This window comes from Saccopteryx leptura, chromosome X (assembly GCF_036850995.1).
Source record: "Saccopteryx leptura isolate mSacLep1 chromosome X, mSacLep1_pri_phased_curated, whole genome shotgun sequence".
Lineage (NCBI taxonomy): Eukaryota > Metazoa > Chordata > Mammalia > Chiroptera > Emballonuridae > Saccopteryx > Saccopteryx leptura.
Window position 1 is genome coordinate 9,653,661 of NC_089516.1, and position 25,433 is coordinate 9,679,093.

At 41.0% G+C, this 25,433-nt stretch overlaps 1 pseudogene; it reads left to right on the forward strand.

Annotated features, from left to right (window-relative positions):
* Nucleotides 1-16,915: 16,915 nt before the first annotated feature.
* Nucleotides 16,916-22,894, forward strand: LOC136386045 (TATA box-binding protein-associated factor RNA polymerase I subunit D-like; annotated as a pseudogene).
* The last annotated feature ends 2,539 nt before the right edge of the window (nt 22,895-25,433 follow it).

The following is a 25,433-nucleotide window of genomic DNA, read 5'->3' on the forward strand; positions in this document are numbered from 1 at the left end:
TGTGGTGGTTCAGTGGATAAAGCATTGACCTAGAATTCTGAGGACGCCAGTTCGAAGCTCTATGCTTGCCCGGTCAAGGCACAAACAAAAAAGCAACTACTACCAGTTGATGCTTCCTGCTCCTCCCCCTTTCTCTCTTTCTATCCTCTTTTTAAAATCAATAAATTTTTTTAAAAAAAATTAAGTTTATTTTATGTTAGATTCAGAGAGTACTGATATGCTGGGGCTGCCAAGAAGTGTAACTATTGAAGGAACAGGGAGTGCTGATATGGCCTCTGTGAGGCTGAGAACAAAGAAGGTCAGAGACCCTTATCAGAAGTTTATGTTTAAAATTTGCCACTAAGCTAAAACTGGCCCCTGTTGCTATGCCAGCCCTTGTTGCTATGCTGCGTGCGACCTCCCTAGCCAATAGCTAAACTGCCACATCTGCTCACTTAGGATATATAAGGACCTGGCTGTAAGTGCCAGGCACGGCTTCCATTTGCAGCTCCTCGTGAGCACGGTGTCTCCGGACATCTTGGGAGTTCGCCCCTGCGCAGGTTAAACTGGCCAATAAAGTAACATCTAAACTCCTGAAAGTCTCCAACATTTGTTCTTGTACCCAGTGGATGCTACATTTTGGGGGCTCACCCAGGATTCTCCCTTGGCGGAGTTTTGGGTCGGAGACCGGAAGGACAGCTCGAGCTGAGTAAGTATTCACAGAGGATCCTCATTTGGTTTGGCTTTTGGGCTCCGGAGCACACAATCCTGAGGTAGTAGGTGGGACGCTGCCGGTAACCTACCCAGGGCTTTCAGAAGCAGGACACCGCTCTCTGAAATTTGGATATTTGGATTTCTTAACTTTAGAAGTGACCGGTCACATTAGGAATCCGTTTTGCGCTGCGCTGCGCTGTGTTTTGTCTGAGCTCAAATGACTGAGTTGAGTGTGAGAGAGACAAGTGTGTTCCTTGTCATCTAGGATGGGACAACAGGAGTCTGTGCCGGGATCCCTGCTCGAGTACCTGTTGAAGAAGTTTTCTGATTTCCAGAAGGGGGCTCAGGGGTACGGAAGTCCGCAGCCGAGTCCAGGTTTCCTCCAGACCTTGAGCCAGCTGGAATGGCCTACATTTAATGTAGGACGGCCCACAGAGGGCACTTTTGACCTTCCAACTTTATTAGCTGTCAGAGCCACGGTCTATAGGGCTCCCCACCCAGACCAATACCTGTATATGGATGTGTGGGTAGATACAGCCATTTTGCCTCCTCCTCCAGGAGGGCAGCCATCTTGCCTCTTCCTCCAGGAGGCGCCGCCAGCACCAGATGCCCACGGGCACCTCCTCGCCTCATCTATGTGCTTTTTTCCACTAGTGATTTATACAATTGGAAACATCAGAATCCCCCATTTTCCGAGAAACCTCAGGGACTAATATCTCTCCTTGAGACCATTTTTAGGACCCATAAGCCCACATGGGATGATTGTCAGCAGATTTTACAAACCCTCTTCACTTTTGAAGAAAGGGATAGAATAATAAGAGAAGCTGCTAAGGCGGTATTAGGAGAAGAAAGGGAAACTTAGGAGGGAAGAAGGGAAATAGAAGATGTTCTCCCATCTCAACCTCCTACCTGGGACCCTAATACCACTGGGGGAAGGGACGCGCTCCTCCAGTATTGCCGGGCTCTGTTGAGGGGACTCAAAGCAGTAGCTAGAAAGCCAACCAACTTTAGCAAGGTAAGTGAAGTCATCCAGGGAAGAGAGGAATCCCCAGCAGCCTTTCTAGAGAGACTCATAGAGGTTTATAGAGTATATACCCCTCTAGATCCTGAGGCAGAAGAGAACAGGAGACTAGTAAATATAGCCTTTGTGACTCAGGCCGATTCAGATATTAGGAAAAAGCTTCAGAAGATAGAGGGATTTAAAGGAGAAAATAGGAGTAATCTATTAGAAATAGCCCAGAAAGTATATATATTAACAGGGATGATCCGGAGGTTGGCAGAGCAAAGGAGGTAGCCAAGATCCTGATTGCTGCTCAAAAACCTCCCCCCAAAGGGAAAGGGGGACAGAGGAAGGGTCAAGGACAGTGAATAGACAAGAATCAATGCGCCTATTACAAGGAGAAAGGACACTAGAAGAGAGAGTGCCCAAAGTTGAGGGCCGACAGCCAGAGGCCAAAACAAGCCCCAGAGGTATTGCTCCAAACCTTAGACTGACGGGGCCAGGGCTCCATTCCCGTCAGCTCCCAGGAGCCTATGGTCACCTTAACAGTCGAAGGAAAGCCAATAGACTTCCTAGTTGACACAGGAGCCACCTACTCAGTCCTAAAGAAACCACAGGGCCAGATGCAGAAGGCAACTACTAAGATAATAGGGGCAATGGGCAAAGCAGAAGCCTACCCATGGGTCACCGCAAGAATTACTGACTTAGGTCGAGGCACCATCACCCACTCTTTTCTAGTCATTCCAGACTGCCCTTACTCACTGCTTGGAAGGGACTTATTGCAGAAACTTCAGGCCACCATAACCTTCCAACGGGAGGAAAACCCTATGGGGAACAAAAAGGCAGAGGTCAGCATGGAAGTAACTGTCCCACTGTCTGAAGAACACTTACTTGCCACCATCCTAGAAAGTAAGGAGGCCAAGGAAAAGGTTCCAGATGCCCTGCATGCCTGGGTACCTGAGGTTTGGGCGGAAACCAACCCCCCAGGTTTGGCTGCTCACCAACCACCTGTCCTGGTGCAACTACTTAGCACTGCTAGACCGGTTGGGATCAGGCAGTACCCGGTCCCAGCCCGAGCTAGACAGGGAATCGCCCAGCACTTGCAATGCCTGCTGGAGGCAGGCATCCTTCGAAGGTGCCAATCAGCCTGGAACACCCCGCTGCTTCCTGTCCAGAAACCGGGGAGCCAAGACTATCGTCTGGTCCAGGACTTGCGGGAGGTGAATGCACAGGTAGCGACTATTCATCCCACGGTGCCCAATCCGTATACCTTACTGAGCTCATTGACCCCAACCCATACCTATTATTCTGTCCTGGATTTGAAGAATGCCTTCTTTTGTATTCCCCTGGCACCTCAGAGGAAAGAGATCTTTGCCTTTGAATGGAATGACCCAGATAATGGACTGGTGGGGCAGTTCACTTGGACCAGACTACCACAAGGTTTTAAGAATTCCCCCACCATTTTTAATGAAGCCCTCAGCAAAAATCTGCAGGCTTTCCGCTCCTCCCATCCATCGATCATACTGCTCCAGTATGTGGATGACATCCTCATAGCTGCCAAGGACGAAGGAGTGTGAGAGGAAGCTACCTCGGACCTGCTACAAGATCTCAGGCAAATGGGGTATCGAGTCTCTGCCAAGAAGGCCCAGATTGTGACGCAAACTGTAAGTTATTTAGGGTATAACTTACAGGGAGGGCAAAGGACATTGTCCAGCCAGCGAATTCAGACGGTCTTGCAGATCCCTGAGCCTACTAACAAGAGACAGGTACGAGAATTCCTGGGTGCAGTAGGATACTGCCAACTGTGGATATTAGCCTTTGCAGAACTAGCTGAACCCCTGCACGAACTAACCAGGGGTAAGGAAGAGCAGTTCACATGGACAGATAAGGAGAAGCAAGCGTTCCAAGCGCTGAAAGAGGCTCTGGCGGCTGCCCCAGCTTTGGCCCTGCCAGATCTGGCCAAACCCTTTCCGCTATTTATAGCAGAAAGGGGTAGGGTAGCCTTAGGGGTACTGAGCCAGGAACTTGGGCCGTGGAAGAGGCCTGTCGCCTATCTGTCCAAGAAACTTGATCCTGTAGCCTCGGGGTGGCCAACATGTCTGAGGGCACTTGCTGCCACCTCCATACTAGTCAAGGAGGCTAGTAAATTAACTTTAGGGCAGGACATCAAAGTCATTGAGGAACATTACATAGAGCAAGTGCTGCGAGCACCTCCTGACAGGTGGCTATCTAATGCGCGGCTAACGCAGTATCAAGCTCAGCTGCTGAACCCTCCATCTGTTCAGTTCCTCAAAACTGCTGCTTTGAACCCAACTACTCCAATTTGGTCCACAGTTGCAAACAAATCCTTGACACAGTAACTGGCTCCCGCCCGGACTTAAGGGATCAAGCATACGGGAAGGCAGACCTGACCCTCTTTACTGACGGGAGCAGTTTTATTAAGGATGGACAGCGACATGCAGGGGCAGCAGTGACCATGGAAAATAAGGTCCTGTGGCAGAAAGCACTGCCCGCAGGAACATCTGCACAAAGGGCAGAGCTAATAGTACTAACCCGAGCCTTACAGATAGCAGAGGGAAAAGTTGCCAACATCTATACTGACAGCCGGTATGCATTCGCCACTGCCCATGTCCACGGAGCCATATACAAGGAGAGAGGCTTACTGACAGCAGGGGGAAAGACATTAAAAATTGCAATGAAATTCTTGCCCTCCTAAACGCCATTTGGCTACCTACCAAAGTTGCCATCATCCACTGCAAAGGACACCAGAGAGGGGACTCGCCTATTGTAAAGGGTAACAACCTAGCAGACTCAGCTGCAAGAGAGGCAGCCACTAGGCCACAAGAAAGCCTTCTGCCATTGCTGCCTAAGCCAACGCTACCTCCGGATCCTAGATATTCCCCAGAAGAAGAGCAGGAAGGGAGGCAGTTGAAAGGGAAGAAAAATTAGCAGGGATAGATAGAGCTTCCTGACTCCCAGCTCTATTTACCCCAGGGAATAGTAAGAGAAATAGTAGGAAGTATTCATACTAGTACCCATCTAGGACAAAACAAGCTAGAACAACTTATCAGGAAGTATTATGTAGGGCCCAACATCAGGGATATTGTCCACTCCATTGTCTCGAGGTACAGCATCTATGTCAGAGTAAATGCGCAGGATTAGAAGCTACCCCCCTTTGTGAGGTATCGGGGAAAAGCTCCGGGAGAACTGTAGGAAATAGATTTCACAGAGATGACCCCTGAGAAGTCAGGTTATAAGTATCTATTAGTATTATTAGACACCTTCTCAGGATAGGTGGAAGCATTCCCCATGCGAGGAGAGGCTGCTTCCACAGTCTGCAAAGTCTTATTAAGGGAAATCATACCTAGATATGGCATTCCCCTAGTCCTATGATCAGACAATGGACCTGCATTCATATCCAGGATATCTCAAGAATTAGCCACTAAGTTAGGTATTAATTGGAAATTGCATTGCATTTATAAGCCCCAAAGTTCAGGACAGGTAGAAAGAAGGAACAGGACTCTGAAGAAAACTATAATTAAGCTGAGAGGGGAGACCGGCGAAAACTAGGTTGAGCTCCTCCCTTTTGCCCTTTTTAGAACCAGATGTACCCCCTATCTCAATAAATAGACCCCTTATGAAATCTTATTTGGGCAACCTGTGTCCCTTGTACCTTGATTGACCAGAGGGGAACTAGAGATTTCTAATCATGATTTCCTCAAGTCCTTGCAGGCCCACCTCCAGAGTAGAAAGAAAAGTCATTGAACTGAAGCCTGCCAGGCTTCCTGGCCCCATCAAGGGACATGAGAAGGTTTTACAGGATACTCAGAAAATTGTTCAAAGACTGTCCAAGAGGCACTTCTAGTAGTACACCACCCAAGGACTGACTCCCATGTAGACGGATCCACACACCATGATCCTGACCACCCCCACTACTGCCAAGGTAGAAGGCATACCCGCCTGGGTCCACCGCAGCCGGCTGAAGCTTGCAGTCCCAGCAGAGACACCTTGGTAGACAGTGAAGACTGACCCCGCCAACCCTTGTAAGCCGACCCTGAGAAGGACAGCATGCCCTGCTTCAGCCACAAACCAGAAGTTAACTGGTTCACGCATGGCTAATGCCTAGAGGAACTAAGGACTCTTAATCAGGCTTTAGGAAAAGGGAAACTAGGATAAAAAGAAAGTCAACTTAATTGTCACTAAAGGTTAAAGATTTTTAAATCAAGAGTTCTGACTAGAAAGGAATTGTATGGTTTTGATAATAGAAGGTATGAGGTGTAGAGGTACTTTTGAAAGGAAAAGGAAAAAGTAAGTTGTTGTGAAAGCTGGTTATATATGAAAGTGCATAAAGGTTGAAGGTTTGTGTAAGTTGCAGAAGGTTTGTGTAAGTTGCAGAAGGTTTGTGTAAGTTGTAAGAAGTTAGTACAGAGAATAAAATACAAGGCAGAAAGAAATTAGTGTAAGAATTTATTCTCTTCATCCCCTTAGCTCACTATGTTACTTACTGCTCTTACCAGACCCCTTGTTTTGCTTATAGTAGGGGGGCCACCATTAGTCCGTATATTATCAACTGCCTCACGCAGTATGTACAAAAGAGAAATTAGTCCATAAAATTTGTAGTACTAAGGGCACACTATCAGCATGCCAGCACATACTAGGGAGGACTCTTGACCCAATTAACTTATAGCTGCAGCTAAAGTAGAAAATTCTCATAAGCCCCAGCCTTATACCATTCTCCCCACTGATGAAGAATCAAGGGTTTGATTTATGCCCAAAAGAGATGAGGGAATGTTAGATTCAGGAAGTACTGATATTCTGGGGCTGCCAAGAAGTGTAACTATTGAAGGAACAGGGAGTGCTGATATGGCCTCTGTGAGGCTGAGAACAAAGAAGGTCAGAGACCTTTATCAGACTTTATCAGAAGTTTATGTTTGAAATTCGCCACTAAGCTAAAACTGGCCCCTGTTGCTATGCCGGCCCCTGTTGCTATGCTGCGTGTGACCTCCCTAGCCAATAGCTAAACTGCCACATCTGCTTCTATATTATGCTTGCTCACTTAGGATATATAAGGACCTGGCTGTAAGCGCCAGGCACGGCTTCCATTTGCAGCTCCTCGTGAGCACAGTGTCTCCAGTCATCTTGGGAGTTCGCCCCTGCTCAGGTTAAACTGGCCAATAAAGTAACATCTAAACTCCTGAAAGTCTCCGACGTTTGTTCTCGTACCCGGTGGATGCTACATTTTACTGTCACCCTGGCCAGATAGCTCCATTGGTTAGAGCATCATCCTGAAGCTCAGAGGTTTCCAGTTCAATCCCCAGTCAGGGCACATACAGGAACAGATTGATGTACCTGTCTCTCTCTCTCTCTCTCTTTCCCTTCCTCTCTGGCTAAAATCAATAAGTAAAAATAAATAAAATTTATCTTACTGTCATATAGCACAGCTATGTTAGCTATTAAACAGAAATAATATTCCTATTAGAATATTTAATTGAATGATGTGGGTTTTGAGTTACACTAGGTGTATGAGCTTTGTCACTGTTGTTTTGACCAATTCAAACTCTAAGCTGGTATGGCTTGGATGCTAAGGTTATATAAACAGCAGAGACAAAGAACTTGATGAGTCAGATATAGCTATTGTAATCAATGAAAAACAGTGCCTTTTCCTTTCATTCTAATAAAGTAACCTTCTTTTTTACATCATGATATTTTCTCAGAATACTGAAAATAAATTAAGTAGGAATTGTATTTTTTAGTTAGCTCCTGTGGAGATTTATCACCTAAGTAACCATTATACTGATGTTGCTATAATATTTTAAATTTTCAATTCATCAGTGATTACATCAATTTATTTTTCATCTCTCTATGGGCTTAATTTTATCCAATCACTCAGAAGTCACCCATGGCGATAAACAGCTCATGAGCCTTTTGTAAAGACAGTCTTCTGAAATAAAGAGATTGCACATGCTATTATGAATTTTTGTTTTTATTTTTTATAATGAAGATAAATGTAGTCATTGAGATAAACAGGCTTTTACAAGAAGTTTTGTTTCTTTGTTTTAAAAAAGGCATTGGGATTATTTTAGTAGTCACAGACTATAAAGAATTAGACCTTTATTGACCACTATGGTAGCCATTAACCACATGGCAGTCAGACACTTTAAATGAGGGATAGTCCGGGTTAAGATGTACTTTAAATGTAGAACATACACTGGATTGCAAAGATTTAATATGGGAGGATGATGTCAGAGTAATGGCGGGGTAAGAAGCAATACCGATAAATCTCCCCCAAAACTCAACAAGATCTTCAACCAGAAACAGAAAAACCTATCCTTGGAGCCTCCAAATGTTTCGCAATACACCTGAAGGTATGGTTGAGCAAAAAATTGGCTAAATATATAACCAAACCCCGAAGGAAATAGGGAGTAAGAAATGCTCTGCCTTCCTCACTAACCTAAACAGGGCGGCTTTCACTGGGAACTGAGAATATAGAAACTAAGGCGGGGCAAAGGGGGTGAAAAGATCCAGGTCGTGGCACAAACAGCCGAACCAGGCTGTGGCACTGAGATCCAAGCCAAGGAAAAACTGTTCCTGTGGCAACCCGGGCAATACAAGCTAACACTCGCACCAAACCCAGACAAAGAAAGACAAGTGGGGCAGCCATTTTCCCTGATCCCCTGGTCGGCACGCGCAGATAGTGGGCGAGAGATTCCTTCCAAAGCCCCAGGAGTGGGCGCCTGTGTTGTCCCACAGAGAGGCAAAGTCAGAGGCCTTTGTGTGGGCCAAAAGCGGAATCTCGGGCCGCCCCAGCACCTTGCAAAAGCCGCGCACGGGGACGGAGCAAGAGCCAATTCCAACGCTGGAACTTTTCCATGCGGGTGGGGGTTTCACTCAGAGTGTGAGACTGCCGGCCTGATATCCTGGTCTGCGTGCGCATATAGTAAGCGAGAGTTACCTCCAAGTGCCCCGGGAGTGGGCGCCTGCCCATGTTACCGGACAGAGTGGCAGAGCCAGAGGTCTTTGAGTGGGCAGAAACCCCGCCTGATTATGCTAGCAGCTCTGACTGACTGAACCTTACCCTGAGCCCTGTGCTGAGTGGGAATAGAGTGGGGAGTTGCCAGCTCTTTGAACCTCTTACTATCCAGGCAGAGGCAGCAGCAACCCCATAGCTGGATTATCAGGTTACTAATTGAGGAAGGAAAGACTAGGAGAAAGGCTCCAGGAACATGGACTCTCTCACTGGCTGAGCCTATAAATGCTAATGAGCCTCGACTGCCAACGAGACTAAAGCACAATACATGACATCGCCATAGAGACTTATCAACTGCAAACCTCTACCTGAGCATGCCAAAGGGGCAGAACCCGGGGTACAGAGTCACCAACTAGGAAGAGGGAGAGAAAAGAAAAAGCAAGAAGATAACCTCACAAAATCAAGAATAGCCCTGGCCGGTTGGCTCAGCGGTAGAGCGTCGGCCTAGCGTGCGGAGGACCCGGGTTCGATTCCCGGCCAGGGCACATAGGAGAAGCGCCCATTTGCTTCTCCACCCCTCCGCCGCGCTTTTCTCTCTGTCTCTCTCTTCCCCTCCCACACCCAAGGCTCCACTGGAGCAAAGATGGCCCGGGCACTGGGGATGGCTCTGTGGCCTCTGCCCCAGGCGCTAGAGTGGCTCTGGTCGCAACATGGCGACACCCAGGATGGGCAGAGCATCGCCCCCTGGTGGGCAGAGCGTCGCCCCATGGTGGGCGTGCCGGGTGGATCCCGGTCGGGCGCATGCGGGAGTCTGTCTGACTGTCTCTCCGTTTCCAGCTTCAGAAAAACGCCAAAAAAAAAAAAAAAAAAAGAATAATCTGCAGACTTTATAACCTATCCCATTTTACTATATTTGTTCATTTGTTTCTCTTATCTTCATTCTTGATATTTTTTCTCCTCCTCCAATTTGGTCGATTAACTCTCTGCCGGTCTTACTCTCTCCTCTCCTTGAACTACACTACCCATAAGTGTTACATCTCCCATTATCTTTTCTTTCCTCTTCTTTTCTCTCTATGAGGGTTGCACTCCAAAACCCTTAACTCTCTCTCTCTCTCTCTCTCCTCTTTTTTCTTTTTTCTTCTTTTAGTGGTTCCCTCTTTTTTTCTCTCTCTCTCTTTCTTTTCTCCCTCTATATTAGTTTCTTCCTTTCTCCTTTACGTCACCTCTCATTCAAACCTCAATAACAAACAAATTACCTTATCTGGGACTCATACTTAAGTTTGTGGCATTTTGGGAGGTTTTTACTTCACCTTTTTAACTCACTAGCAGTGCTCCCATCCCTGGCTCTCCATTTTATCTACTTCTTTTTCCACTAAATACAATAGTAATTTTTTAATTTGTCCCCCCATTTTTCCTGTTTCCCTCTTATTCCTCTCATCATAACTCTTAGACAACCAACACCTAAAAGCAAATCATTTTATTCTTGACCCAAATTTTTTCCTTATTTGCTTTTTGTGGGTCCATACACCCTTTTTTTCTTTTTCTTTTTTTTTTTTTTTTTTTTTTTTTTTTTTTTTTTTTTTTGCCCCTTTATTACTTCAACCCAATTCCGGCCCTCCATTACAGGCATTGTTTGTTCTATTTAATACAATATAATTCACAGTTCACCACAAGATTTTCTCAAGAAAGAGGGGAGAGGAGAGGAGAGGAAAAAAAGGAGGGGGGGAATAATTTCCTTTTTTTAAAATTTTTATTGTATTTTATTTTTCTTTATTTCATTATTAATTTTTTTAAAAAAAACAACTCTTTTTGGGTTTTTTTAAACTTTTTATTCTTTATTAAATCTCATTAATACTATCAACAAAACCACCCTCAGATGCCATTAAGGAAGAGAAAATCAAATATCATGGATACAAAAGAAAGAGAGGTAACACAACTAGATGAGGGAAAATATATGGAGAAAAAAATTAATATATTGGAAACCTTGGAGCTAAATGACAGAGAATTCAAGATAGAAATCCTAAAAATCCTCTGAGATATACAAGAAAACACAGAAAGGCAATTTAGGGAGCTCAGAAAACAACTCAATGAACACAAAGAATATATTTCCAAGGAAATTGAAACTATAAAAACAAATCAAACAGAGATGAAAAACTCAATTCACGAGCTGAAAAACGAGGTAACAAGCTTAGCTAATAGAACAGGCCAGATAGAAGAGAGGATTAGTGAAATAGAAGACAAGCAACTTGAGTCACAACAGAGAGAAGAAGAAAGAGATTCAAAAATTAAAAAAAAAAATGAGATAGCCCTACAAGAATTATCTGACTCCATCAAAAAGAATAACATAAGAATAATAGGTACATCAGAGGAAGAAGAGAGAGAAAATGGAATGGAGAACATACTCAAACAAATAATAGATGAGAACTTCCCAAGCCTGTGGAAAGAACTAAAGCCTCAAATTCAAGAAGCAAACGGAACTCTGAGTTTTCTTAACCCCAACAAACCTACTCCAAGGCACATCATAATGAAATTGACACAAACCAACAGCAAAGAAAAAATTCTCAAGGCAGCCAGGGAAAAGAAGAATACAACATATAAAGGAAGGCCCATTAAATTATCATCAGATTTCTCAGCAGAAACTCTACAAGCTAGAAGAGAGTGGACCCCAATATTTAAAGTCCTGAAAGAGAGGAGCTTTCAGCCACGAATACTATACCCATTAAAGCTATCCTTCAAATATAAAGGAGAAATAAAAACATTCACAGATACAGAAAAGATGAGGGAATTAATCATGAGAAAACCCCCACTCCAGGAATTACTAAAGGGGGTTCTCCAATCAGATACAAAGAACAAAAGAAAAAACAAAGCCACAAGTAAAAGCTCCAAGAAGAACACAATAAAACCAAATTTAAACTGTGACAACAACAAAAATAAAGGGGGCGAGAGGATGGAGATTAACAGTAGCAAAGGACGATGGAGTGCAAAAGTACTCACAAAATAGTGTGCTACAATGAACAGGGTAGGAACCCTTTTCATTACTTAAAGGTAACCACCATTGAAAAAACCACCACAGAAGCACATGAGATAAAAAAGATAGCAACAGAGGAAAGATGTAGGGAATACAATCAAATAAAAACAAAAGATAAAAAAATGAAAGAGAAGGATCAAACAAGACACAAAACTAACAGAAAGCAATATATAAAATGGCAATAGGGAACTCACAAATGTCAATAATTACACTAAATGTAAACGGATTAAACTCACCAATAAAAAGACAGAGTAGCAGAATGGATTAAAAAAGAAAATCCAACTGTATGCTGCCTACAGGAAACTCAACTAAGTAACAAGGATAAAAACAAATTCAAAGTGAAAGGCTGGAAAACAATACTCCAAGCAAATAACATCCAAAAAAGGCAGGGGTAGCAATACTCATATCTGATAATGCTGACTACAAGACAGCAAAAGTACTCAGAGACAAAAATGGCCATTTCATAATGGCTAAGGGGATACTGAATCAAGAAGACATAACAATTCTTAATATATATGCACCAAACCAAGGAGCACCAAAATATATAAGACAGCTACTTATTGACCTTAAAACAAAAACTGACAAAAATACAATCATACTTAGAGACCTCAATACACCGCTGACGGCTCTAGATCGGTCATCCAAACAGAATCAACAAAGATATAGTGGCCTTAAACAAAACACTAGAGCACCTGGATATGATAGACATCTATAGGACATTTCATCCCAAAGTGACTGAGTATACTTTTTTCTCCAGTGTACATGGATCATTCTCAAGAATTGACCATATGTTGGGCCACAAAAACAACATCAGCAAATTCAGAAAAATTGAAGTTGTACCAAGCATATTTTCTGATCATAAAGCCTTGAAACTAGAATTCAACTGCAAAAAAGAGGGGAAAAATCCCACAAAAATGTGAAAACTAAAAAACATACTTTTAAAAAATGAATGGGTCAAAGAAGAAATAAGTGCAGAGATCAAAAGATATATACAGACTAATGAAAATGACAATACGACATATCAGAATCTCTGGGATGCAGCAAAAGCAGTGATAAGAGGGAAGTTCATATCACTTCAGGCATATATGAACAGACAAGAGAGAGCCCAAGTAAACCACTTAACTTCCCACCTTAAGGAACTAGAAAAAGAAGAACAAAGACAACCCAAAATCAGCCAAAGAAAGAAGATAATAAAAATCAGAGCAGAAATAAATGAAATAGAGAACAGAAAAACTATAGAAAAAATTAATAGAACAAGGAGCTGGTTCTTTGAAAAGATCAACAAAATTGACAAGCCCTTGGCAAGACTTACCAAGGAAAAAAGAGAAAGAACTCATATAAACAAAATCCAAAATGAAAGAGGAGAAATCACCACGAACACCATAGATATACAAAGAATTATTGTAGAATACTATGAAAAACTTTATGCCACGAAATTCAACAACCTAGAAGAAGTGGATAAATTCCTAGAACAATACAACCTTCCTAGACTGAGTCAAGAAGAAGCAGAAAGCCTAAACAGGCCTATTAGTAGAGAAGAAATAGAAAAAACCATTAAAAACCTCCCCAAAAATAAAAGTCCAGGCCCTGACGGCTATACCAGCGAATTTCATCAAACATTCAAAGAAGACTTGGTTCCTATTCTACTGAAAGTCTTCCAAAACATTGAAGAAGAAGCAATACTTCCAAACACATTTTATGAGGCCAACAAAACCCTCATACCAAAACCAGGCAAGGATGGCACAAAAAAAGAAAACTACAAACCAATATCTCTAATGAATACAGATGCTAAAATACTAAACAAAATACTAGCAAATCGAATACAACAACATATTTAAAAAATAATACATCATGATCAAGTGGGATTCATCCCAGAATCTCAAGGATGGTTCAACATACGTAAAACGGTTAACGTAATACACCATATCAACAAAACAAAGAACAAAAACCACATGATCTTATCAATAGATGCAGAAAAAGCTTTCGATAAAATACAGCACAATTTTATGTTTAAGACTCTCAACAAAATGGGTATAGAAGGAAAATATCTCAACATGATAAAGGCCATATATGATAAACCAGCAGCTAACATCATATTAAATGGCACTAAACTGAAGGCTTTCCCCTTTAAATCAGGAACAAGACAGGGTTGTCCACTCTCTCCACTCTTATTTAATGTGGTACTAGAGGTTCTAGCCAGAGCAATCAAACAAGACAAAGAAATAAAAGGCATCCATATCAGAAAAGAAGAAGTAAAGGAATCACTTTTTGCAGATGATATGATCCTATACATCAAAAACCCCAAAGAATCCACAAAAAGACCACTAGAAACAATAAGCCAATACAGTAAGGTCACAGGATACAAAATTAACGTACAGAAGCCTTTCTATATGCCAACAATAAAACAATTGAGAAGGAACTCAAAAGAATAATCCCCTTCACAATTGCAACAAAAAAAATAAAATACTTAGGAATAAACATAACAAAGAATGTAAAAGACTTATATAATGAAAACTATAAACCATTGTTAAGGGAAATCGAAAAAGATATAATGAGATGGAAGAATATACCTTGTTCTTGGTTAGGAAAAATAAACATAATCAAGATAGCCATATTACCCAAAGCAATATACAAATTTAATGCAATTCCCATCAAAATTCCAATGACATTTTTTAAAGAAATAGAGCAAAAATTCATCAGATTTATATGGAACTATAAAAAACCCCAAGTAGCCAAAGCAATCCTAAAGAAAAAGAATGAAGCTGGGGGCATTACGATACCTGACTTCAAACTATATTATATGGCCACGACAATCAAAACAGCATGGTATTGGCAGAAAAATAGATACTCAGACCAATGGAACAGAATAGAAAGCCCAGAAATAAAACCACATATATATAGTCAAATAAATTTTGATAAAGGGGCCAAGAACACACAATGGAGAAAAGAAAGCCTCTTCAATAAATGGTGCTGGGAAAACTGGAAAGCCACATGCAAAAGAATGAATCTGGACTACAGTTTGTCCACCTGTACTAAAATTAACTCAAAATGGATCAAAGATCTAAACATAAGACCTGAAATAATTAAGTACATAGAAGAAGACATAGGTACTAAACTCATGGACCTGGGTTTTAAAGAGCATTTTATGAATTTGACTCCAAAGGCAAGAGAAGTGAAGGCAAAAATTAATGAATGGGACTACATCAGACTAAGAAGTTTTTGCTCAGCAAGAGAAACTGATAACAAAATAAACAGAAAGCCAACTAAATGGGAAATGATATTTTCAAACAACAGCTCAGATAAGGACCTAATATACAAAATATACAAAGAACTCATAAAACTCAACAACAAACAAACAAACAATCCAATAAAAAAATGGGAAGAGGACATGAACGGACACTTCTCCCAGGAAGAAATACAAATGGCCAACAGATATATGAAAAGATGCTCATCTTCTTTAGTTATTAGAGAAATGCAAATCAAAACAGCAATGAGATACCACCTCACACCTGTTAGATTAGCTATTATTAACAAGACAGGTAATAGCAAATGTTGGAGAGGCTGTGGAGAAAAAGAAACCCTCATTCACTGTTGGTGGGAATGTAAAGTAGTACAACCATTATGAAAGAAAGTATGATGGTTCCTCAAAAAACTGAAAATAGAACTACCTTATGACCCAGCAATCCCTCTACTGGGTATATATCCCCAAAACTCAGAAACACTGATACGTAAAGACACATGCAGCCCCATGTTTATTGCAGCATTGTTCACAGTGGCCAGGACATGGAAACAACCAAAAAGCCCGTCAATAGATGACTGGATAAAGAAGATGTGGCACATATACACTATGGAATACTACTCAGCCATAAGAAATGATGACATCGGATCATTTACAGCAAAATGGTGGGATCTTGATAACATTATACGAAGTGAAATAAGTAAATCAGAAAAAACCAAGAACTGCATTATTCCATACGTAGGTGGGACATAAAAGTGAAACTGAGAGACATTGATAAGAGTGTGGTGGTTATGGGGGGGAGGGGGGAAAGGGAGAGGGAAAGGGGGAGGGGGAGGGGCACAAAGAAAACTAGATAGAAGGTGACAGAGGACAATCTGACTTTGGGTGATGGGTATGCAACATAATTGAACGACAAGATAACCTGGACTACTTGTTATCTTTGAATATATGTATCCTGATTTATTGATGTCGCCCCATTAAAAAAATAAAATTATTTTAAAAAAAGATTTAATATGAAAAAATGTAAAAGGTCTCATTAATAATATTTTATTTCTATGAAACATTGAAATAATAATAGTTTGGCTACATTGGGTTAAGTGAAATACACTACTAAAATTGATTCCACCTGTTGTTTCTTTTTACTTTTAAAAAAAATTTTATTTTTTGATTTTTTTAGAGAAAGGAAGGGGGAGAGAGAAACATTGATTTGTTGTTCCATTTATTTATGCCTTCATTGGTTGATTTCTGTATGTGCACTGACTGGAGATCAAACCCATAACCCTGGTGTAGAGGGACAATGCTCTAACCAACTGAGCTACTTGGCCAGGGCTTTTTTCACTTTTTAAGTGAGACTAATAGAAAATTTTGAAAGACATATGTAGCTCACATTATATTTCTCTTTGACAGCACTGAGTTAGATGCCGCCTTTACTTCCCCATCATTATTTTCTTTCTCTACCTTTATATAGAGAGCATGCTGGGGCTGGGGAATTTATAAGTTTCCATTGGTGGAGAACTAGATAGTTCCAGAATATTTCTGAATATTTTCAGGTAGTGTGTATATGTCCTGGCTATCACTCTGAGCTGCATTCATGCTTTTGCACCCTGGGAACGTAGCATCTTTTCCCACTTCCCCCATCTTTAGTTTCATCCCCCTACAAACTTGTACTTCTAGGATCAGAAAAAAATTTTTTTCACACACCAAAAAATAACTTTTTAATGGACACAAGCTTTTCCTTAATTACACAGACTTCTAAAGAGTGACAAAGTTCCCCATCTTCTTAACTTCTACTATAGTGGTCAAAGAGCAGGGAAACTGGGTAGGGAACCCAGGTCTGAAGGGATACATGGAAGTAAGTTTCTAGAGTTTTTCTAATTTTTCTCTTCTATGTATATATCCCCGCTCAAGCTCTGGGGTAACCTGCAACCCAGGAATGAGAGAGAGCACAGACAGAGGGAGCTATAGGAAAAAAGCCTGTTCTCTGCCATCATGGATGAGGTTGGGGGAGCAGAGGTTAGTCTCACAGGATGAGTTTGTGGGACTTTCCTTACTCTTTGTCAGGACAGAACAGGTAATAAAGTAGCTTCAGTAAATATTCAAATTTCTGAACAGAAATGCTTTATTTAGGAGTCCAGAATTAGATCAAGCAAAAACAACACCAACAGAGAACACCATTGGGTCTTATAGCAATGGTCTTAGAGGGCCAACATAAAGTGTTGGGATATCAGGGGTGGATAAAAATTGAGTTTTAAGAATACTCTTGGGAAATTAAAAACAAGAAAGAAAAGGAAAGGCTCTTCAGGCTGAAAACAAAAATCAATCATTAAAAATGCAGAAGAAAAGACTATGACTCATATATTTCACATATAGATAGAAAATGAATATTAAGCAATTACACAGAAGATAAAATAGAATTAGGCAGTTACTGGATGAGATGGTGAAAAAAGAACCTGAAGTCAGTTCAAGCTTTCTGCCTATTGCCATCAAGCTTTTCAAGAAAAATGTTCAAGTAACTAACAACTGTACAATTTCATGTCCTTTTCAAAGTCATACATCAAGCTAGAAAAAATTCCAAAAACCATTTAAACCAATTATCCATTCCAGGAAGGAGTAAGACTTAACCGATTCAAAAGAAAATTTTTGAAGGCACTTTGGAAGAACTCTTACCACCTCCTCAGCTCCCCTTTCTGATGTTTAGCCCATCTCAGAGATGCCAGCTGTGGCCCCTTGACACCTAGGATGCCATAGAAAGGGGCACAGACCCCAGCCAATGCCATGGCCTGGGAAATCTTAAATTCTCCCTCTGATTTCTGCTCTTGTGGTCAGGCTGTGATATTTAGTTCAGCTGTACCAACTCTGATCCATTCCAAGTCCCCCCACATGCAAAGGTTTGTTCTTTCACTTCTCACAGGGAATCCACTCACCACAAGCATTTTGTGAGTTTTAAAAGAATGTTTTCAAGGTTTAAGAACTTCCTGGCCTGGCCGGTTGGCTCAGCGGTGGAGCGTCGGCCTGGCGTGTGGGGGACCCGGGTTCGATTCCCGGCCAGGGCACATAGGAGAGGCGCCCATTTGCTTCTCCACCCCCCCCCTTCCTCTCTGTCTCTCTCTTCCCCTCCCACAGCCAAGGCTCCATTGGAGCAAAGATGGCCCGGGCGCTGGGGATGGCTCCTTGGCCTCTGCTCCAGGCGCTAGAGTGGCTCTGGTCGTGGCAGAGCAATGCCCCGGAGGGGCAGAGCATCGCCCCCTGGTGGGCAGAGCATCGCCCCTGGAGGGCATGCTGGGTGGATCCCAGTCAGGCACATGTGGGAGTCTGTCTGACTGTCTCTCCCCACTTCCAGCTTCGGAAAAATACAAAAAAAAAAAAAAAAAGAACTTCCTGGGAGAGGTCATAAATGAGAGTGCAAAAGCTTAGGGGTGCCTAGGAGATTAGATGGACTACCTTTGTGGGTTACCCCAACCACATCTTCCCATTATGTTCTTCATTTCCTTTTCATCATGTTCTTCATTTCCCTTTCATCTCACATTTCAAGATTCCTATTACAGTTAGGTCTCATGTATTAATTCACATTAATTCTAATTCATATTAAGACATAAATAGCTAATAAAGAGCTTAATGTTTTACCATTCTCCCAAGATACTTCGTATTTTAAGAAGCAATGTGCTATTGCGTGACCAGGCAGTAGCGTAGTGGATTAAACATTGGACTGGTACACAGAGGACCCAGATTTGAAACCCCGAGGTCACCAGCTTGAGCAAGGGCTCAACAACTTGAGCGAGGAATCACTGCCTTGAGTGTGGGATCATAGACATGAACCCATGGTCACTAGCTTGAGTCCAAAGGTCACTGGTTTGAATTCCAAAGTTGCTGGCTTGAGCCCAAGGTCACTGGCTTGAGCCCAAGGTCTCTGGCTTGAGCAAGGGGTCACTTGCTCTGCTGTAGCTTCCTGGTCAAGGCATATATGAGAAAGCAATCAATGAATAACTAAGATGCCACAACGAAGAATTGATGCTTCTCATCTCTCTCTCTTCCTGTCTGTCCCTATCTGTCCTTCTCTCTGACTATCTCTGTCTCTGTCAAAAATTTTAAAAAAAAAGAAGCAATATGCTATTAATGGTGGAATCTTCAGTGATGTGTTGGTAAGACTACAGAAATATTTTTTTACAGGAAAGTCTTTAGCATTATTGCTCAAATTCTTCTCTTTGGGCAACCACCTTTTCCATCTTGTGATGTCAGTCTTTGAGTTCCAATAAAACTATAATGAGACAAAACTGAATGAATTGTCTATGTTTATAAGGGATGGGTTAGAATGTAAATACACTTCTTTGAAGGATGATCACTTTTAAATTTGATTTCTATTTGTGAGACCCACGGTGATCTACAGGAAAAAAAATTACTTAGAGAAGAAATTCTGAAAAATAATTGAATAGTAATTGTGTGTGCAGAGGAGTCTCCAATAGAATATAACAGTTTGTGGAGCACAATTGAACCTCAGAAAAGTAATTCCTCAGAGACTATCTAATTCATCATATGCTATCTAAGGCATAGACTGTTGGTTGCTCCTAAAGCCCATTCTCTTCCTCTTATAACTACGGATTTTCACCTGTGCACATGTTCACCAGATAAAAACTACGTTCCCAGCCTCCTGTTCAGCTAGGCTTGCCATGAGACCAAGTTCTAGCCAATGAGCTATAGATATAATATCATCATGCAATCTTATCAGAGGACATCACTTAAAAGTGAGAGCTCATCATTTTGCTTCCCCTTCTCCTTTACCCCCATCCACTCTTTCTTCATCCTGTTGCTTAACCTATTGATGGCTCTAGATTCATCTTGGACCAGTAGGATTAGAGCCATACTCCAGGGATGGCAGAAGAGAGACCTGAAAAAAGCTGGAGCCTCTGAGGACTTTATGAAGTAGAATACCACATGAGCCCTGGAAGGCCTACCTCCAGACTTCAAACTTCTCTTGGGGGTTTCTGTTACAATCAAACTAATCTGAACTGAAACATCCTAGTTTTTTTTCCTTATAATTTGACTCAACTTCAGACTTGGAAAGAATCTATGTATCATGTGGGCACATTCATAGGTTATCTGGATGTTTTCTTAACATTCTTCTCTCTTGATTTTTCATTATGATTTTTGATACCAGAATAATTGGAGCAGCAGTGCAAAGTGATAAGAATGTAGCCAATGTAATAAGTTGTTAATTAAAAAATAATAAAGAGTAATCAGAAACATGAGTTTAATTCTGGCTTTATCTGCACATTATTAAGCTTCTTTTGGAAGCTAGAGAAAATGAGAGGTCTGTAAGGCAATAGAAATATCTGTACTCTGTGAATGAACAATTAAATAAGTCTCAGAAGATTTAATGACCTCTGTATTCCAATATAAATTATAACATTTAAAAAAAATTTAATTATAACTCTAAGGCTGAAATAAGACCCAAAGATTTCTTCATGAAGCAACTAACCTGGCTATGTATGTTTTAGGAAGGAAAGAAGGCCCAAAAATGACTTTCTGAGATTGCATTTTTATAAATCACCTTATAACAGAGGCAGGCATGCATAACTCTACAATTTGAAGGATGATTATGCTATGTTAGCTCTTTCTGGACAGTTGTATTTTGGAAGGTCAAGATATAACTTCAAATAATGACAAATGTGAGGGAATGACATTTTTCTTCATTTGATAGAAATATTATTTTGGTGTGAAAAAGCCAATTCAGAAAAAAACTCACTGGTTTTTTCCTAACAAGAAAAGTTAAAATACTGCTGAAGGCCCATGGTCAAGGCACATATGAGACAGCAATCAATGAACAACTAAGGTGTCGAAAAAACTAATGATTGATGCTTCTCATCTATCTCCATTCCTGTCTGTCTGTCCCTATCTATCCCTCTCTCTGACTCTCTCTCTGTCTCTGTAAAAAAAAAAAAAGTTAAAATAGATGTCTACTACTTTCTGTTGACACATCATTTTGTAACCCCTTGTTAAATCTTACTGTGATTTTATTTCACACATTATTTAAAAACATGATCCTCCTAGACTCTTGGTAATTTCCTTAAAACAGTGCTCTCTATGTTGGCTGCACACTAGAATCACTAGGGAACTTTGAAAAAGACCCAGGCCCAGGCCCAACCCAAGACCAACTGAATAAGAACTGTTGTAGGTTGAGCTAGCATTTTCCACATCACCCCAGGTAAAGCCTGGGTTGACAACCACTGTCAGAAAGGAGCTACACTCTACCTGTGTGACTGACTCCAGCCAACTCACATCTTGCTTGAATTCAAATATACTGAAAATTGCTTTTCCTCCACACTGTCATGGAAGTAGGCAGTTGCTGCCTTGTTGGAGTGCTGAGGTTGGGAGGTTCTAGATGCAGATCTCCAAGGCCTGGGTTGATTGCGGTGCGTACCCAACTGTGGCCCGTAATGAGCCAGCACTTGTTGTTGCAAGCTGTCTGCTAACCTGGATGGAAATTTGGTGAAAGCAAAGAACAAGTGACCAATAACAAGTTTGAGGGTACTTGGAGACTACATATCAAGAATTGATTCTCTGGACTACATAACAGCATCTGATTCAGCTATGGAAATTGAAAATCAAAGTGATAACTCTTCCTCTGGTAGCAATTTATTTAAAACTCAGTGTGTTCCAGCCCTGGTCAGGTGGCTCCGTGGGCAGAGTCTCATCCCCACACGCTGAGGTTGCGGGGTCAAGGCACATGCAAGAAGCAACCAATGAATGCACACAACTAAATGGAACAACTAAGTGGAACAAGTTGATGTTTCTTTCTCTCTCTCTCTCTCTTTTCCTCCCTCCCTTATCCTCATTCTCTCTCTCTCTCTCTTTGTCTCTTCCTCAAATCAATAGGAGGAAAAAACCCTCAATGTGTTCCTTACCTAAACAAAGGAAAAGAAATCCTATTAGAAAATTTGTTCTTCCGCATGAAAGTGTTCGAGCAAGAGATTCACCCAGTGAATCATGTTTAGAACTAAGACCATTAACTTTAAAAGTTATTTTTGAACAATTAAAAAGAAGAAGAAATGTAAAAAGAGGAAATATAAGCCAAGAGGAAGACCAAGGAAAGGACCAAAATGAAAGAAATACGCTAGGTCACAAATAAATAAGAAAGACTAAAGATAAAAGACTTTGGTTCCCATTTTTAGAATTAAAGAATGGAAGAAAACCATTGCCCTGAAGAAAAATTTTAACCTTTGGGAAAGCAGTGGCAAGAGGGTTTTTCAACTACCTTGGAAAACTGAAGTATGAATACTAGCTCAAGGAATCCTTGAAACAGATGAACGTTGAAGATTTAGAAAAAGAAAACCTTGACAGTCGTAGATATAACTACTTGGATGACAATGGATCTACCTCTCCTACTGAAGAGTCAGCAGAAGAGGATGAAGTTGCAACAAATCTTGAACATGACGGTGAATGTGATATCAAATTAGTAGGTTTTATTGTGAGAACATGATATCTGGGCTTAAAGTGCCCCAAAGTAAATTGCTTAAAGAAATTGTGTCCCAATGATCAAATGGGGGAATTTCTGAAGTATGTCCATATACAAGTGGAGATCTAATAAGCCCAACTAACAGAATTGTATACTGACTGATATGACAACTGTACATTGAGCAAAAAAATATTTTAAAAGAGATTAAAACTGAGACTCAGTAGGAAGTAAGGCAGTGGAAGGAATCACATGTTAAATTCCTTAAACAAAAATGAATCAACTTTAATTGTGCCTGTGTCACACATATTTAAAAAAAAAAAAAAACCAAACACCTTTACACTTTCTGTAGAAACTCAGCATATATTTTTGGCTTGAACTTTCTCCAGTGTTTTTTTTGTGGAGGGAATAAAAATCAAATTTACCAGTTTCAGTTGCTGTGTATCTTTGACATGAAAAAATTGTAGGGCATCCTGTTCACCTTATAAAATTCTTTTGTCCTTGCTCTGTTTTAGGCATAAGCATCTCATTTTACTTTCTCTTCCTTTTGTTACTTTCCTTCAGCTAACTGATTGTATAATCTATAAGAAATTTATATAGAATTAAGGACAACTACTTCAGAAAAAATATGTACATGCTGAAAATTGACCCTGTCATTCCTTCCCCTAAACATACCACATTTAGACTCATTCTTATGTCTACTTCATTTTAAAGATTTTATTTATTGATTTTAGAGAGAGAGAGAGAGAAAGGGAGGGGGAAGAGCAGGAAGCATCAACTCATAGTAGTTGCTTCTGACAAACCCGGGGTTTCAAATCTACAATCTCAGCATTCCAGGTCAACACTTTATCCACTGCGCCACCACAGGCCTGGCTCCTCATGCCTACTTCATTTTAGATAAAGGTACCAATAAAAACAATTTTAAAAAATAGTTCCCTTCCACAATTTTGCAGTTTTTAGCCCCAGTCTTCTCTAAATAAAACTGGATTTGGCAGGAAAGAAGAGAGATTAAGATAAAGTAAAGGATCAGCTGATCCTTGACCTAGAATGGAGAGAGAGAGAGAACAAATCAACACTATCTCCTTCCCCTTCACCCCAAAGTCCATCTACAAGTACCCTCTGCCTCAGGTAAGGGTGCAAGCCTGTTGGTGTTCTAGATCCATTTCTATAGGGAAACCCAAGTAATATAGGGGCTGCATCTTTCATCTTACTCTGCTAGACCAAAATCTCACTAAAACAAGAAAAAAATAACTGCTAATGTTGATAACATCTTTTGATCATTCCCACTCATTGGGTGTCTTGCTATTTGAAAAAACTCTCTTTCCACAGATGATGTATTATAAACTTGTACTCCTGAGCGTCGGCCTTGCATGTAGAAGTCCCGGGTTTGACTCCTGGCCAGGGCACACAGGAGAAGCGCCCATCTACTTCTCCACCCCTCCCCCTCTCCTACCTCTCTGTCTCTCTTCCCCTCCCGCAGCGAGGCTCCATTGGAGCAAAGATGGCCTGGGCACTGGGGATGGCTCCTTGGCCTCTGCCCCAGGCGACAGAGCGACGTCCCAGAGGGGCAGAGCATCGCCCCTTGGTGGGCAGAGCGTCACCCCCTGGTGGGCGTGCTGGGTGGATCCCAGTCGCGCGCATGCGGGAGTCTGTCTGACTGTCTCTCCCCATTTCTAGCTTCAGAAAAATATAAAAAAATAAAAATAAAAGAATAAACTTGTACTCCTGAAGCCTATGTAATTTTATTAACTAATGTCATCCCAATAAATTAAATAAAAAATTAAATTAAATTACATGAAATTTTAAGAATAGAATGTAGTCTCTTTCTCCTCTAAGCTTCACGATGGTGAGTATGGGAGAGTAGAGGATGTTAGATATCCAAGCAGCTTCATTAATAATTGTTGAAAAATTCTGGATGAACTTCTAATCTCGATTTACCCAAAAATTATAAAGATAATTTGTTTTACATACTAAATCTCCTCCCTCATGTCTTTGCTACATGAAAAAAATAATAGCTGTGAATAAAGACAATATTGCAAAGCAAATTCAAAAGTTACACGTGAGCCCTGGCTGGGTAGCCCATTTGGTTAGAGCATCATCCCAATACACTAAGGTTATGGGTTCAACCCCTAGTCAGGGAACATACAAGAATCAACTAATCAATGTATAAATAGGTGGAACAACAAGTCAATGTTTCCTCTCTCTCTCTCTCTCTCTCTCTCTCTCTCTCCCCCTACCTTCCTCTCTCTCCCTAAAATCAATCAATAAATTTTTTTAAAGTTACACATGAGTGTCTGTTAAGTTACATAAAATTGATTAAGCTAATTTTAATACCTCTCCTTTTCTCCAACCTAATCATGAATCAAGTTTTCAGTAGTTCTCAGAGAAAGAAAAATTTCCATATTCAAAATGACATGCTTGAAATGTTGGAAATGTTTAGACCATTATGTCATTAACTAAATGAGCACTATTTGCTTATTAAATTGCATAATGTAAAATGAATATTACTTTCAGGTATTCAAATAAAATACATAAAACATTAAGCATCATTGCAGTCAGCTTTTGATTAGCTATACTCATGGAAAAGAAAAGGGGACCTGAATAAATGAAGAATTAGAACATATTTCTAGAAGGGAATACAACTGCCAACTCTAAAAGCAATATATAAATGCTAGTCTAATCATCACAGAAATGGGACTTTTTAAATTAGTTAAATGATTTAAAAGTTTATCTGGAAGAATAAATGCAAGAAAAATAAAGCTAAGAAAAATATTAAAGAAAAATGATGAGGAGAGTACTTTATTTTTCCAGATATTAAAACTTACTGTGAAAGTACCTGACTGGTGGTGGCTCAGTAGATAGAGTGTTGACCTGGGATGCTTAGGTCCCAGGTTCAAAACTCCAAGATCACCAGCTTGAGCACAGGGTCACCAGCTTGAGTGTGAAAGCATCAACATGACCCCATGGTTGTTGGCTTGAAGATAAGGTGTTGCCTTGAGCAAGGAATCACTGGCTCGGCTGGAGCCCACCGCCCCATTAAGGCACGTATGAGAAGCAATC